The sequence below is a fragment of the Hibiscus syriacus genome, unplaced genomic scaffold, assembly GCF_006381635.1.
Source record: "Hibiscus syriacus cultivar Baekdansim isolate YM2019G1 unplaced genomic scaffold, ASM638163v2 tig00112349_pilon, whole genome shotgun sequence".
Lineage (NCBI taxonomy): Eukaryota > Viridiplantae > Streptophyta > Magnoliopsida > Malvales > Malvaceae > Hibiscus > Hibiscus syriacus.
In genome coordinates this window covers 1425072-1438331 of record NW_024063310.1, presented here as the reverse complement: position 1 = coordinate 1438331, position 13260 = coordinate 1425072, and the positions used below count along the sequence as shown (strand labels likewise).

The window sequence follows — 13260 nt, the reverse complement described above, 5'->3', positions numbered from 1 at the left end:
TGTTTTAAGTTTAAATAAATTTTAATTTAGGTTTAAGGGTCACCTTGCCCATGTAATATACCCAATTTACATTTTCGCTCATATCATATTTTCGTATCAATTTAACCCTCAAAGTTATTTAATTGCATCATTATATACCTTTCCCGTAACTTAAAACCCTAAATTATAAATTATAAGTTAGGGTTTAGGGTTTAAGATTTATGGTTTAGAGGTAATGAGACTATAGTTTAGGATTTTAAGTTAGGGGTAGAGTATAGAATGAATCAAATTAGCAACATCAACTTCAAGGGTTAAATTGATGCAAAAATACGATATGGGCGAAAGTAATAAATTGGGTCTACTACAAAGAGAAAAGTTACCCTTTTGCCTTTAATTTATGATTAATCTAAGATTAAGATCAATATAAATTTATGATTCATATTATTATTTTTTGGTAAGCTATTTATTTAGTCTGTAACAACTTAATCCAGTTCAACTCGAAGATCCATGGATTACAATGTTACACAGGATTGTCGAAATAGTAACCCTAAAATTTTCTTTTAAAACTATTTATAATAATTGAAAATAAACTATCCATAGTAATAAAAATAAAACAAGATAATATGGGTTTACAAAATGATAAGGAGCTCCCAAATTATATCTCAAAATAATACAGTACCAAATACAAATTAGAGTTACAACTGAATATATATAAGGGTCCATATATAGTACATGCCCTCTAAATATGACTCAAGACGTACTCTGAAGGTCTTTGAAAATCTGGTCTGCTGCACTGGAATATTTGGTGACGATAACTCCCCACGAATTGCCCCTAAGAACCTGCACAAGGAAACACATTCCGAACGTTGAGCTTATGAGCTCAGTGCCTCACTAAAAACTATACTATACTATATGCATTCACTAAATGAAATGGAAAGAGACACATGTCTGAGCATGCAACTACTGGACTACTAATATGTGGTTGACATCATAGTGCGACTGAGGGATTCTGTATCTCAAAGCTCAAGCACCCATATAGCACTGTCGATGTACCCTCGGGTACACCTAGGGTGGGATCTAAAATTTTGTATTGGAAGCATATACCCGCCAACTTACTCCGTCAAGTCTTGGTCATCTGTGCCCAGTTGGCCACTGAAGTGCATGACACTGACTTGGATCCACTGACTGTCGTATTCTACTAGAAGGAACTCGGGTGTCCTGGATGTTTCCCAAGCAATAAACAAGGCTAGTTTTATGTCAGCCTAGCTATCACTACTTCTACTATTATGATATTATTTTGTATTATCGCTTGAAGTCTTATTTGCTATTATTCGAGTGTGTTTGGGTACCTCGGGTTTAATCTAATATCCCTAGAATTATTTATCTAAAACTCATTTTATCTAATAAACAAGGCTAGAAACGACCACAAACTCATTCCAACATATAAAAACAAGTTGAGGACACTTGAAGGAAGTTAGACAACACCTATCCAAGTAATCAAACACAAGAGAATAACTTTTTATTCTTATTTTCCTTTCTCTTGTAAATATTAGTGTTTTGAGCTCATTGCAAATCTTTTAATTATTTTCTTGTGAGCTTAAATCTTGTAAACACCCTTCATTTTGAGAGTTTTTTCTTGTTTACATCTTATTCCTTTTGTAAAGGGGATTGATTCTAGCCTAGCCTTTAAAAAGCTAGGGATTGTAAATGTTATCTCTTTATCCTGGAAAAAGAAAGAACAAATTAGTGAATTTGTTACAAAATCCTAAATAGGGAGCTTAGGTAGTGGATGTAGACTTGGTTGAGAAGTTGAACCATTATAAATCCTTATGAAAATTGTTTCATCTTTATACTTCTTACTCTCTAAACTCAAAAAGCCAATTCATCTCCTCTTGGCAAATTATTCGGTTGTTTATTTGAGCTTCATTGAAATCCCAACAATTGGTATAAGAGCTTGACTCATTAAAAGGTTTAACAACCTTGAGACGATATTTGAAGTAACACTACCGATTCCCGACACAACCGATAAGATAACTTTAACCTCTAATTTATACTACTTTGAAGACTCTCAACCGATCAACAAGTCTCCTTATTTCAATGAAGCAAAATATGCATATTGGAAGAATAAGATGATGTTTTTCATTCAAGCCAACGATCTAGGAGCTTGGAACTCAATCATGAAGGGATACTTCATTCCAACCAATGATATGGATGATTGGAGTGATGGAGAGAAAAAGAAGTTCCAACTCAATGTAAAGGCTATGCACATTCTATTTTATACATTAGGCCCAGATGAATATGTAAGAGTCTCATCTTATTCAAATGTCAAGGAGATATTGAATAAGCTCCAAGTCACTCATGAAGGAACCAATGAAGTGAAGGAAACCAAAACTTATCTTCTCCACCATAACTATAACACTTTCAAGATGAAACCGGGTGAAGACATCAAAGCTATGACACATAGATTTTTCATGATTGTTAAAGGTATCAAGGGATTTGGAGAAGTGATCCCTAATGAAAAGCTTGTGAGGAAGATAATATACTCTCTCCCAAAGTCTTGGCAATCAAAGAAGACAACAATTATCGAAGCTAAGAATCTATAGTTACTCAATCTTAATGAGCTTATTGGTTATCTTCTCATGCATGAGTTGATGGTAAAGGAAGAAGAAAAAGATAATGAAAAGAAAAACAATAAGAAGGAGGTAGGTGTTGCCTTCAAATCCACCAAAGAGAGTAATCAAGACTCAAGTGAAAAGGTAGATGATGATGAAGAAGAAAAGATGACCTAACTCTTCAAAAGATTCAAGAGATTCATGACTTTTAAGGAAGTGAAGCATGAATCAAGGAAAAAGAAGGGTCCCCCGGTATGCTTCGAATATCAAAGAACGAGGCATGTCAAGTATAATTGTCCCCTTCTAAAGAATAAGGGATCAACTAAGAAAAAAGACATTTGTGGCGGCTTGGAGTGATGAAGATGACTTTGTTGAAAACACTTTGATATTTTGATATACAAAAAATTGTTAAATATTTTTTACAAATTTTAAGATTATATTTGATTCAATCATTCGAATATATAAATTATTCTTTAAAGTTAAAAGGTAAATTTTACTCCTCACTCTGCTAAAAAATTGAGTCTTATATTGGAAATATTTTTGAAATAACTTTTACTAAGGGTTTCGAACTTCAATCAAGTCAAAAATGATTTTTAAGTATAGCAGTACCGATATTGTTCAAGAAGTATCGATACAGATATCGATGTTGAAGTCCAAAATTATGAAGTAGTATCGATACTGCTAAGGTAGTACCGATACTGTATGCAAGTTTGACAAAACATAATACCGATATTATATATAGTATCGATACTATTTAGTATAGTAGTATCGATACTCGTAGTGGTGGTACAGATACAACCTTTTTGGTTTTGAATATTTTAAAATTCTAGTATACTTAAATGATACTGATACCATATACAATATTAATACTACTGAATATAGTAGTACCAATACTCTTATAACAGTATCGATACTAGAGTTCCCCAACGGACATTTTTGTATTTAATATAGGGAACATCTATACTGAGAGACCGAGTACCTATACTACAAGCTTCTGAACAACATTTAATGCGGGAAACTACATTCTAACAACTTTGTTCACTCCCACAACAACCCAAATGATTGGAATTAATTGAGGGAGTATAAAAACAAGATTCCAAGTCATATGTGAAGACAAGATAAAAAAAAAATAGAAAGCCAAAAACAACAAATTTGAGCCAAATCAAGTCAATATTCTTCAATTTTTCTTTTGCTTTCAATGAAAACTTTTGTGCTCATTTGTATTAATTCATAGGTGTTCTTATTTGTTCCTAAATTTTGCAAACACATTCCTAGTGAGGATTTTATAAGTTTGTAATTTGTAATTTTTTTCTTTGAGAGAGCGTCTCAAGAATTTGGGGTATAATTCTTGAGGGAGTTGTAAGGTTACACCTTATCCTCAAAGTAGATGTAAATTAGTGAATTTGTGAAAATCCTTAGTGTGGATAGCTAAAGTAGTGGATGTAGACTTTGGTTGATATATTCGAACCACTCTAAATTCTTGTATTTAATTTTATATTATTTTTTAAGCTTCTAGAAAAAAAATTAATTACCAATTCACCCCTATTGGCTATTTCATTTATTCGATTGACTCAACAATTGGTATCAGAGCTTGACTTATTGAAATGTTTAACCACCTCTTGAGAAGATCCTCAAGGAGTTCAATCATCAACCAAGTTATCCATGGCCTCTACATCAAGTTTCAACATTGTTAGTGATTCTCAACCCATCAACAAGTCTTTAAACTTCAATGGAGCCAACTATGCCTATTGGAAGAATATGATGAAACACTTTATTCAAGCAAGTGATTTGGGAGCATGGAACATCATGATGAAAGGTCACTCTATTTCAACCAGTGAAATAGAGATGTGGAGTGAAGAAAAAAAAAATTGTTCCAACTCAATGCAATAGTAATGCACATTCTATTTTGTGCACTTGGCCTCGATAAAAATGGGAGAGTATAATCTTGTTCTAATGCCAAGGAGATATGGGATAAACTTGAAGTTACTCATGAAGGAACAAATAAGGTAAGAGAAACTAAAATTAGTCTTCTCAATCATAACTATGAAAACCTCAAGATGAGACCGGATGAAGACATTAAATCCATGACCGATCGATTTTCAGTTATTATCAATGGTCTCAAAGGCTTTGGAGAAGATATTCCTAATGAGAATCTTGTTATAAAGATGATCTATAGTCTTCCCAAGTCATAGAAATCCAAGAAGACCGCTATAGTTAAAGCAAAGAATCTAAAGACTCTCACCTTAGATGAGCTCATTGGATCCCTGCTTACTCATGAAATGATGGTGAAGGAAGATGAAGAAAAGAAGGAAATGAAAAAAGAAGAAAAGTTTGGTGTTGCTATCAAATTCACCAAGAAGATAGTGACTCAAATGATGAAGATGAGGAAGAAGAAATGACAATGTTTGCCAAAAGATTCAAGAGATTCATGGAGTCCAATAAATGAATAATATTCCAAAGAAAAGAAGGCTTCAAGAATGAATCCAAGGAGAATGACCCTATAATTTTATATGAGTGTAAAAAGATAGGGCATGTTAAATTTGAATGCCCACAATTAAAGAAAAAGGGATCCTCCAAGAAGAAACACAAGGCACGTGTAGCTACATGGAGTGATGATGAGTCATCCAATGAAGAGGTATCCAACTTGTGTCTCATGGCCATTGAGGGAGAATATAAGGTAACCTCTAACTCATCTACATTAAATGAATATTATTTTGATGAGTTGCAAGAGGCTTATGATGAGTTGGCCTCAGAATTTGATATCATGCTTTCAAAAATAAGAATATTTAAAAATTAAAAAATGAAAATGGTCTTCTATACAAGACCAACAATGAACTTGAAAGTAAGGTCAAGGACATACAAGTAAAACTAGAGGAATTTGAAAAGAAAAATCATGACTTGTAGAACCTACTTTCAAAGGTTTATGATGATCATCAAAAGAAACTTGATGGTCTTAAAGCTTCTTTTAACAAAGTTGGAACAAATCGTTTTGATAAAAGACAAAATTTTAAATCCAACTGTGTTGGAAATAGCTTTAGACCATACAATCATAGAGGTCCCCAAAGAACCTTAAATGGGAAAGTTATTAGAAGCATATGGGTTCCCTAAAAGACTAAAATATTTTGGATACCTAAGGGGCTAGATTATTGGGAACTAATGCCTATGGACCCAAAACTTTTGGGTACCAAAGATCAAAACTTGATTTATGTTTGTAGGCGAAGGAGTATTTCTACAAGGAACAACAAATTTCAAACTCTCAAGACACATGACCGGTAATAAGAGTCGATTCTTAGAGCTTAATGCTAAAAGTGGAGGAGTAGTAACCTTTGGTGACAACTCCAAATTTCACATTGAAGGAATTGGTTCTATTGGTAGCATCTCTTCCATTCTTATTGAAAATGTTTTATATGTAAATGGGTTAACACATAATCTTCTTAGTATTAGACAATTATATGATAAGGGATACAATGTCTTATTTGAGCCTAATGGTTGCAAAATTGTTGACATTGCATCTAATATGATTATGCTTGTTGGTCATATAATAGGAAATATTTACATGGTTCATTTAGATAGTATTGACATGTCTAATGTATGTTTAATTGTTAAATATGAGCATGATTTCTGGTTGTGGCATAGGAAACTTGGACATGCTAGCATGAGTGTTTTACAAAAACTTATTCAAAGCAATCTTATAAGAGCTTGCCTAAGATAAAATTTGATCTTGATAAAATTTGTGATGCATGTGGTAAAAGTAAACACAAAATAACTTTCTTTAAACCTATTAATGATATATAATCTAGTAGAGTATTACAATTAATTTATATAGATCTTTTTGGGCCTATTAGAACTACTAGCTTGGGTGGAAAACAATATGCATTTGTATTAGTCGATGACTACTCTAGGTTTACTTGGGTTCTTTTCTTCAGTACAAAAGATGAAACTTTAGAAAATTTCATCACTTTCTCTAAAATAATCCAAAATGAAAAGGGTTACTATATTTTAAGTGTTAGGAGTGACTATGGAACCAAATTTAAAAATCTTGGGTTTTGATTTTTGTAATTAAAATGGAATTATCCATAACTTTTCAACCCCTAGAAACCCTCAACAAAATGGAGTTATTGATAGGAAAAATAGAACTTTGGAAGAAATGGCTAGGACCATGCTTTGTGAAAACGATTTGCCAAAGTACTTTTGGGCGGAAGCCACAAATACCACTTGTTATGTGATTAATAGAATAATGATTAGGCATATTTTAAAGAAAAAGTCAATCTTGGTAAATTTGATGTAAAAAGTGATGAAGGGATTTTTCTTGGTTACTCCTTAAATTCTAAAGCTTATCGAGTCTTTAATAAAAGAACTCTAGTGGTGGAAGAGTCAATACATGTTTTTTCGATGACAATCCCCTTCCGAGGAATGATTCTTGTATTGATGGTGATGTAGGTATCTCAAATCCAAATGAAGTTGGTGAATCATCATCTAAAGAAGTGAAGAATGAGGAAACTCTAGATGTTTTCAAGAATCTAACTCTAGAGGAAAGGGAAGTCACATACCCAAGGGAGTACAACTATGTAAAAGATGGTGAAATTTTGGGTGATCCATCCAAAGGGCTAACCACTAGATCTTCTCTTAAAAATATTTGTGATTATGTTGCATTTATCTCATGCATAGAGCCTAAGAATATCAAAGAAGCATTAAATTATGAACATTGGATTATGGCTATGCAAGATGAGTTAAATCAATTTGAGAGAAGTCAAGTGTGAACATTAGTTGAAAGGCCTAGTAATAAGTCTATTATAGGTACAAAATGGATATTTAGGAATAAATTAGATGAAAGTGGTAATACAATGAGAAACAAGGCTAGATTTATTGTTCAAGGGTACACTCAATAAGAGGGAATAGATTTTGATAGAACTTATGCTCCCGTAGCTAGGATGGAGGCTATTAGAATGTTATTAGCATTTGCTTGTTATCATGGATTTACTTTATTTCAAATGGATGTTAAAAGTGTATTTTTAAATGGTTTTATAAAATAAGAAGTGTATTTGGAACAACCTCCCGGTTTTGAGGATTCAAAATTTCCAAATATCATGTTTTCAAATTGACAAAAGCTTTATATGATTTAAAACAAGCTCCTAGACCTTGGTATGAAAGATTGTCAAATTTTCTTATTGAAAAAGGTTTTTCAAAAGGGAAGGTTGACACTACCTTGTTTATAAAAAGTAAAGGTAAAGATTTATTAGTATTTCAAATTTATGTTGATGATATAATTTTTGGTTTTACTAATGACGTTATTTGTCAAAAATTTGCTAAGCTAATGTAGGGTGAATTTGAGATGAGCATGATAGAGGAGCTTTCATTTTTCTTGGGGATATAAATCAAGAAAAGAAAAGATGACATCTTCATCAATCAAGCAAAATACATCAAAGATATGCTCAAGAAGTTTAGATCGGAAAACATGAAACCCCAAGCCACTCTTATGAGTTCATTTACAAAGCTTGACAAAGATGAAGAATGTAAGTATGTAGATGTTAAACTTTATGAGTCTATGATTGGATCATTACTTTATCTTACCGCAAGTAGACCAGACATTATGTTTAGTATTTGCTTATGTGCTAGATTTCAATCATGTCCTAAGTAGTCTCATTTATAAGACATTAAGATAATCTTTAGATACCTTTAGGAAACCCCTAGCATAGGACTTTGGTATCCTATAAACTCTAGATTTAGCATGGATGCTTTCTCTCTAGATTTAGCATGGATGCTTTTGTAGCACTATCTACCACCGAAGCGGAATATATTTTGGTTGGTAGTTGTTGTGCACAAGTTTTATAGATGAAACAACAACTTTTAGACTATGGAATTGACGTGGGTACCATTCCTATCAAGTGTGGCAATACTAGTGTTATTTGTCTCACTAAAAATCCCATCCAACATTCTAGAACTAAGCACATAGAAATTAGACATCATTTCATTAGAGATTATGTCTCAAAAGAAGATATAGTTCTAGAGTATGTAGATACTTTGCATCAAGTAGCTGACATTTTTACAAAACCTTTAGACAAAGAAAGATTTTGGGAACTTAGGAGAGAATTAGATCTAACCAACCTACCTTGATTTTTTGTTTAAATAATTTATGCACTTTTATGATTTTATGAAAAATACATGCAATATGACCTCTTTAATGACTTCTATGCTATTAGTTAGGTGAAGTTTATGACTTTCATGGAAATTGACAATATGTTCACATTATGTTTGAATGTAAATTTGCTTGGTTGAACATATTTGCTTTGCCTATCTAGAGTTGCCTACACCACTATTAATACTTTAAAAATATGCATTCTATTTATTTTCTTATTTGTTGCATATTTGGACCATTCTGTGCATTTAGTACCGGTATTGTTGATCTAGTACCGATATTGTTTTTTGTCAGTATCGATACTGTTCATAAAATATCGATATTGTTCTTGCAGCCTTGATAGGATATCAATACTCATTATTGATACATCATATTTTTTGCTTTATAGTATCGATACTCCCCTTGGATTAACGATACTCCTGGTCTGGTTTAGCATATATTGCCTTAAAAAATATTTTTTCCTTTTCTCTCTCAAGTACCACCGAAACCCTCCATAACCCCCTCAAAAATTTGGTTTATTCCTTCGTTTTGGAGTCATTTTGTATTGTTTTTCATCATTCCTACCTACTAGCATCATCAATTTCATGCATTCATCTCCAATTCCATCTCAATCCAACTTTTCAAGGTATTTTTTTCTTTTCAAATTTAGGCTTAGTTTTAGTTATTTTTGATTAAATTAATGAATGGGCTTGATTTTCTTTATATTTCTACACTAGAATATATTTTTTAACTACATTGAGTCAAATTAATAATTTTTTTAAAAAAATACATCTACATCCATACACACACATATATATGTGTATATATATATATTTATGTGTGTGTGTGTATTAACACTATTTTCTTTTTGGCCCATTATTACTTTTTAAATTTAATTTCGTTACATCATTTAATTTCTTGAATTGTGAATCATATTGTTCATGGGATTGGATTGATTTGTTGCAATGAAATGACCATCATGAACTCTTGTTTTAATGAACGCAATCGTCAAAACCTTCATTCACGATATCTTGATCATTTTGAATCTTATGCCCTTAGGAGTGAGCATCTCCCTTCCGTTCTGGCTATGAACACTATTAATTTTAAATATCTTCCTCTTTTCAAAGCTTGGAAATTTGATAACACTTTCAAAGTCAAACTTATTGTTTATCACCAACACGTCCACATTTTCTATTCCAATGCGGTTTGAGTTCAAAATGAAGCTCGCACTCATACCAAAAGTATTCACTCCTATCTTTTTGGTAATACATTACTTTTTATTTCGAGTCCATCGCCCATGCTTTTGGCCTTGAAAACACCGATATTGATAATGAACAAGACTCCGTCCCTTCTTCCTTAGAAGTAGGGCATAACACTAGTGTTATTGATTTTCATGGGAGGTTGCTTCATTTGATCATATCTTGGTGGTTTCGACCATTCAGAGGTAAATATTCTTCTCTCTGTAGCATTGACATTTGGTGACTGCTTTCAAGAAAATAAAAGGGTTAACTTCATTCAAATCATCTTTTGGGAATTAGTGGACACCATTAACCATATTCCTTCTAAGCGGGATGAATATATTGTTTATGGTTATCTTCTTAGAAATTTCTTTCTAAAAGTCGATCTTCGAGTCGATCTTGATGTTGCCATCCCCTTAGCTACCCATATTGATCTCACATCTCTTTGTAAGTTGGGATGGACTAAAGTTGGAGATACTTGGCAAAGGAAAGAAAAAGAGGGACCCGGTGCAAGTTCACATCGAGTGGCTCCAACTCAACCTCAAGACGATGATGTATTACATGACGTTGATGATCCAGTGAATCACATTTTCGACGATCCTCCTAAAGCTAGTGGTAAGATGCCTCCTTACCTTCAGTCCATGATGGAGATGTTAGACTTGATATTTTCTTCTATGGAGTCTCATTTTATTGCTTTGGGGACTCGGGTATCCGAGATATCTTATCAGCAGTTGACACTGCAAGCGATGCACATGGATTCCAGACGAGACATCCACGGTTGATTCAGTGTGGTGATGGATAAGCTCGACACTCTATCTTGAGACTTTGCTTCTTTCCGCATACCTCATTTGAATCCTGCTTCTCATTTGGATGTCATTTCGTTTTTCTTTGTTAATTGCAATTTAGTTGGTTTTTCATGTCATTCTTTGCATTTACTCATAATTGGATTTGATGTTTCTTTTACGTATTGGATGGTGATTTCCAGCCATGTTTCCTTTCATTGTGACAATGCATACTGCCTATGGATATTGATTATGTTGACTAACTTGTTTGACCCTTTTGAGTATCACAGCTTTATTATTTATCTTGTTTATTCTGAAACTTATATTTTTGATTTAACAAAAAAGGGGAGAAATGTTATAGTAAGGGAGATTATTTTTTCAAGATCTTAAAATTCTTAAAAGTTTTGTTATATCAAAAAGGGAGAGATTGTTGAAAAACACTTTGATATTTTGATATACCAAAAATTGTTAAATAGTTTTTACAAATATATAAATTATTCTTTAAAGTTAAGAGGTCAATTTTACTCCTCACTCTACTGAAAAATTGAGCCTTATACTCGAAATATTTTTCAAATAATTTTTACTAAGGGTTTCAAACATCAATCAAGTCAAAAATGATTTTTAAATATAGTAGTATCAATACTACTATAACAATACTGATACAAGAGATTCAGGAGTCCATAAAGGAATAATATTCCAATAAAAGAAGGCTTCAAGAATGAATCCAAGGAGAATGACCCTATAATTTTCTATGACTGTAAAATGATAGGGCATGTTAAATTTGAATGCCCATAATTAAAGAAAAAGGGATCCTCCAAGAAGAAACACAGGCACGTGTAGCTACATGGGTGACGAAGTCATCCAATGAAGAGGATGAAGAGGTATCCAACTTGTGTCTCATGGCCATTAAGGGAGAATCTAAGGTAACCTCTAACTCATCTACATTAAATGAATTATTTTGATGAGTTGCAAGAGCTTATAATGAGTTGGCCTCAGAATTTGATATCATGCTTTCAAAAATAAGAATATTTAAAAATTAAAAATGAAAATGGTCTTCTATACAAGACCAACAATGAACTTGAAAGTAAGGTCAAGGACATACAATCAAACTAGAGGAATTTAAAATCCCTAAATTAAGGTTACGAATTTACAAAGGAAAAAGAGTTAATGACGGCTGGAAGACTCTTTTGAATTATTCTTATCTTTAGAAAGGAAGAGAGCATTTAAAATCCCTATTTTTGTGGGATTTTTCTTTAAGGGAAACTTCCTTATCTAGAATAGGAAAATCCTTATAGAAGGTGAGCTAGGGCATGATTTTTACATCAAGTTTTCTTTAAGTTTTTCTTTTTGTGTTCTTTCAATTATGAGTGGCTAATACTTTGTTCCAACTGGAGGATAATTGAAGTTTGGTTCTTCATGGATTGTGAGATCTAAATAAATTTTATTGTTATTTTACTTCTTTGCTATTTATATTCTTCTGTTTTATTAAGAATTATTGTCTTGATTGATTGTGCAAAGGCTCGTTGTCATTATCAGGTTGATAAATGCCATTTAGAACTTTAAATCCGTAATTGTTTAAACGTTCTAATATTAGTGGTAAAGTAACATGATTGATTTTGATTATGTTATGAAGGTATATACTTAGTCTAAATGAATCAAGCTTGTGTATTCATTGGCTTGAATTGGTGGTCCCTCTAGTGGTTAATGCTGTTGGTAGATTAAATCTTAAGAGCTTGTCTAGGGTTGTTCATTAACAAGGGAAATAATCAAAGTGTTTCTCTTGATTATCAAGAAACTAAGGAGAGACAGGTTGTTAGAGCTTCTCAATACCATAACCAATTTAGTGAAAAGTAGAAGATTTTATCATTGCATCTATTATGATCAATTCTCTGAACCAATTCTGAAATTATACCTTTAGTTGGATATTTGCTTGATATTGATTTCTATAAATTCTTAGTTGATTATAATTGCTTTTTCTTTTTATTTTTTCTCGATTTCAAAACCCCCTTTATTTGCTTTAATTTGCATTAAAATAAGTCTACCCAATCCCTGTGGATTCGACCTTGCTTATCGCTACTACAATTTATATTTTTAAAAGCAAGTATTATTATTTGTTCGATTCAAGACCCACCAAATTTTTGGCACCGATGCCGAGGATTGGTGTCATTTAGACGTATTTTGATTTTCCGTTCTTCTCGTATAGGTGAACTCCAATACGATTATGAGATCGAGAAGACCGCTCGCAGGTTAAGGAAAGAAACTAACTTGCGCAACAAACAAGCTTCCTCTTTATCATCCCCTGAATTGGAATTTGTACTCAACTTGGTTGATTCATCCAGTGATTCTGAAATAGAAGGAACAATGACCAACGAATAAAGAACAAAGAGAATTGGTTACACCAAATCTGAATCAACAACCGCTCTGCATTGACTACCCAGCTTTGGAGGTAGCTTTTGAATTAAATATGGTTTGATTCATTTGTTGCCTACTTTTCATGGTCTTGAGAATGAAGATCCCCATAAGCATTTGAAGGA

At 32.6% G+C, this 13260-nt stretch overlaps 1 protein-coding gene across 1 annotated transcript in view; it reads right to left on the bottom strand.

Annotated features, from left to right (window-relative positions):
- LOC120178406 (universal stress protein PHOS32-like) overlaps window positions 1-4458 on the bottom strand; it is a 28522-nt gene extending 24064 nt beyond the window's left edge. Inside the window, exon 1 of the mRNA XM_039184258.1 lies at window positions 4449-4458. The gene's annotated coding sequence lies outside the window, so the exon portion shown is untranslated. The remainder of the gene's footprint in view (window positions 1-4448) is intronic.
- Window positions 4459-13260: the final 8802 nt, after the last annotated feature.